This window comes from Aotus nancymaae, unplaced genomic scaffold, assembly GCF_030222135.1.
Source record: "Aotus nancymaae isolate 86718 unplaced genomic scaffold, 86718_ANA_hifiasm-v0.15.2.pri h1tg000079l, whole genome shotgun sequence".
NCBI lineage: Eukaryota > Metazoa > Chordata > Mammalia > Primates > Aotidae > Aotus > Aotus nancymaae.
In genome coordinates this window covers 14,369,341-14,373,452 of record NW_026988494.1, presented here as the reverse complement: position 1 = coordinate 14,373,452, position 4,112 = coordinate 14,369,341, and the positions used below count along the sequence as shown (strand labels likewise).

Sequence of the window (4,112 nt, the reverse complement as noted above, 5' to 3'; positions counted from 1 at the left end):
AAGAAAAAGAAGAGGAAAATGAGAGTCAGCCCACACCAGACCAAGTGCCCCAGTAGAGGGAAGCTATTTTTCTGGCATACTATGCCTTGCTTTGGTAGAGCACCATAGAGGCAAGATCCCCAAGGCAAATTCTTGTGGAGTATATTGAGTCATAAGGCCTTGACAGAGCCACAGAAGTTCATATGCCCAGCATGGCTTGGCTTGTAAGCAGCAGAATTGTCCCCTGCCTTGAGAATGATGAGGGATTCGAAGAAGCTTTAAAGTACTGCACAGACAATTATGTCACTCGGCATGGTGCAGAAGTGGTAGATAAATCTCTTGCTGAGAAGAGGACAACAGGATCTTTCTGATAGGCATGAGAAGTGACACAGCCACAACCTGTGTGTGCTGACAGTTGGGACCCAGGTGTGATGCCAACATGTTCAAAGGTTAACTGGGATCAAGTCTTCTCAGTGTTAGAGGCCTGGGCAACTAAAGTCTCAGACTTTAGACAAAAATCTATGGGAAGGGAGTGGGAACGCCAGATTGCCACCTCACACAACAGTGGGGGTGACTACTAGTTATTGAGTTGTGTTGTAGAAAAATAAATTGGAGCTCTCTCACATCTGAGGTTTAAACTGAGATCTGTACTTTGTATTATCGATGATCTTCAAGTGAATTTTTGTAGGTAGATGTTCTCTTTTCGTTTTAATGAGGAACATAACAGAGATCACCAATGTTTTAAATGTAATCTCCTTCCCTTAACTCTTTCATTTAAAAAAAAAATCACAAACGGTGCTATGACCCTTAAAATTTATTTTTGGTAGGAGTAAGAAATCATCAACCCAATGTGGATGGATATACATCTCTCACAAAAAGATTATACAACCCAGGCTCCTTGTGCTGCCAAATTCAGAGTCCTCAAGCCAACCTGGAAGCCTTCCTGCCACTCTTGCACAGTTGAGATGGAACCAGGTCAGCCTGTGGCTTTGGAAGAAGCTGCTTGACTAAGGAAAGGAGAACGTGTTGAGAAGGAGGCAGGAGGAGCATGAAGAAAAAGAGCATAGGAACAGTAGAGGCTTTGCAGGAATTTTGAGAAGAATCAAACTTTTCCTATCTTGACTATCAGCCTCCAAAGAGAAAGCCAAAAAGAAAAATCTATGTTAATGTATTTTCTGCTTCATAAAGCATCAGTCTCAAGGGGAAAATGCAGAGTGGATTACACAGCCTTCTCAAGATATTTCTTTTTTTTTTTTTTTTTTTTTTTTTGGCAGAGCTAGCTGAGGTTTTATTTTGGACAAAAAAAAAAAAAAAAGGAATTGAATTGTTTTGCAGCTGGAGGCATGGGCAAAGGGGGTCCCCAGGCAGTAAACTCCTCTGCGGATGGGCTGAGGGCTAGGGCTGAGCCTCAGGTGTGTCTCCTGTTCCCCGTGCTCCCCTGCACAGCGGCCTCCCTCCCGGGCTCTGGGGCAGCCTCAGGAACTGCAGCCGCAGCTGTTCACTTGGACAGGACGTCAGAGGACTCAGACACCAGCCTCTCATCGCGGGTCTCAATCTTCTTCACAACCACGGCCTTGGTGGTGCTGGTGAGGCCGAAGGAGCAGCAGCCCACACCAGAGCCAAAGCTGGAACCCAAGCCTTAGCTGAGGCTGGGGCTTGTGAGGCTCCCATACGCTGAGCTCAGACCACCTGCATAGCCGCTGGTGGTCTTCGTATGGATACTCATGTTCTGCATCCCAAACTCCAGCTGGCTCGCCTCACCCTCCAGCAGCTTCCTGTAGGTGGCGATCTCAATGTCCAGGGCCATCTTGACGTTCGTCAGCTCCTGGTACTCACACAGCTACCACTCCATGTCCTGCTTGGCCTGCTGCAGGGTGGCCTCCAGCTCGGACAGCTTGGCGTTGGCATCCTTAATGGCCAGCTCCCCACGCTGCTCAGCATCTGCAATGGTGGCCTCCAGGGAAGCCCTCTGGCCTTTGAGGCCCTCGGTCTCAGCCTGGAGCCGCTGATGTTCTGGTTTATCTCAGAGTTCTTAGTCTTTGTATGCCGCAGGTCATCCCTGTGCTTCCCAGCCTGCATCTGCAGCTCCTCATACTTGATCTGATACATGCTCTCCGCCTCAGCCCGGCTGCGGTTGGCAATCTCATGTACTGTGCCTTGACCTCAGTGACGATGCTGTCCATGTCCAGAGAGTGGCTGTTGTCCATGGACAGCACCACAGACATGTCCTGAGATCTGGGACTGCCCCTCCCGGATCCCCTCTTCACACAGCTGCCTGAGGACGTTGATCCCGTCAGTCAGCCCTTCCAGGCGAGACTCCGGCTCTACCTTGTTCATGTAAGCTTCATCCACATCCTTCTTGATGAGGACAAATTCATTCTCCATCTCTGTATCCTTATTAACCTCATCCTCATACTTGTTCTTGAAGTCCTCCACTAGCCCCTGCATGCTGCGAATCTGCGCCTCCACCTTCAGCTTCTCCTGGCTCAGAGTCTCCAGCTGCCATGTAAGGTGGTTGATGTAGCTCTGGAACATGTTGTCCATGTTGCTCCCAGCCATCTTCTGCTGCTGCAAGAGGCTCCACTTGGCCTCCAGCATCTTGTTCTGCTGCTCCAGGAACTGTAACTTGTTGATGAAGGAGGCAAACTTATTGTTGAGGGTCTTGATCTGCTCCTTCTCCTGGGTACCCATGGCCTAGATGTTGGGGTCCACTTCCAGATTAAGGGAGCTCAGCAGGCTCTTGTTGACCATGACGGTGGTGATGTCTCCCATGCCCATGCCCACACCCATGCCGCTGGCCCCACCATAGCCTGCACCCAGGCCGCCCCGGAAGCTGCTGCTGCCCACTCAGGAGAAGCTCAAGGAGCTGATGCGGGCACTGGGCCCACTTGTGTAGTAGTGGCTGCTGAAGGCCCGGGAGCCAAAGGTGGACACCTTGTAGGACTTCTGGGTCACCCTGATGGACATGGTGGAGGTAGGAGTGGAGCCGGAGGGCTGAACCAGGCAGAGATTCCTGAAGGAGCAGGAAAAATACCAAAGGTAGAAGAATCATAATTGGAAGCTGCTACCCACAGTCCATGGAAGCATCTGAACTCCAGTAGATTTGATTAACTGCTCATTAGAGGGTCATTCACTTCCACTCTACCCACTGTTAAGCTATTTCCATATGTAAACTGTACTATTATATCTGCATATAAAGCTTCTATTGTTCATACCAATTCCTGCTTTCTTATTCTTTATTCTTTAAATAATTCCCTAGTTAATAATGAATAAAAGTCTTTTTTCCCTTCTCCTATATTTCTATGTAAGTTTTCTTACACCTGAACTGTAACTATGCTGCTTCATAGAAAAGTATTCCTTGAACTGACTGCAAGTGTTTTATTTTTCTAATAACCATAACAGTGTTAAACATAAAGATAATTCTAACATTTGTGGCATAAAATAGAAGCCTTGTTTAACAGAGACCACTAAAATATAATTGTTGTGATGTTGAAATTTACTTTTATATGTAGAGCTCTCTCACATCTGAGGTTTGAACTGAGTTTATCATACTTTGTTTATCAATGATCTTCAAATGAATTTTTGTTTGTAGATAGAGTTTCTCTTTTCCCTAGTGATTCCTGAGGAGATTTTTGGAGAAATTATTTGTACCCGAAAGGAACTCTGAAATCGTTTGTCAGAAAGTGACTAAAGACAACAATACACAGAAAAAGACAGCTGCAAGAAAAAGAATTGTTAATAATTTTTGTATTTGGACATGGCAGCCAAACCATTGGCCATAGATTAATTCATTAAACAAATATTTACTAAACACTAATTTTGTGATTAAATGTACAGAATGACAGATTTCCTAAGATAGATGATGGGTTATACCACAATAGCAACATTTTCAAGTTCTCTCATTTAAGATCCTGAGATTGATTTTGTCAAAGCAGTGGTTTTCAAACAGGGATTTTGTTGGCATGCGTGGCAGGAGTATGGATATCACTGGAAAGATGATATTAGAACTATCTGGGTAGGTTTTTCAGGTTTCAATTCTCAAATTCTGGTTCGCCTATAGGAGAATGGTGTAGACACTAAAACAATTCCCCTAGGCAAGCTTAATATGTGTTCTCTACTCCCATCCTTAACCC

The 4,112-nt window shown here is 45.9% G+C and overlaps 1 pseudogene; it reads right to left on the bottom strand.

Annotated features, from left to right (window-relative positions):
- Positions 1 to 1,477: 1,477 nt before the first annotated feature.
- Positions 1,478 to 2,946, bottom strand: LOC105705344 (keratin, type II cytoskeletal 8-like; annotated as a pseudogene).
- Positions 2,947 to 4,112: the final 1,166 nt, after the last annotated feature.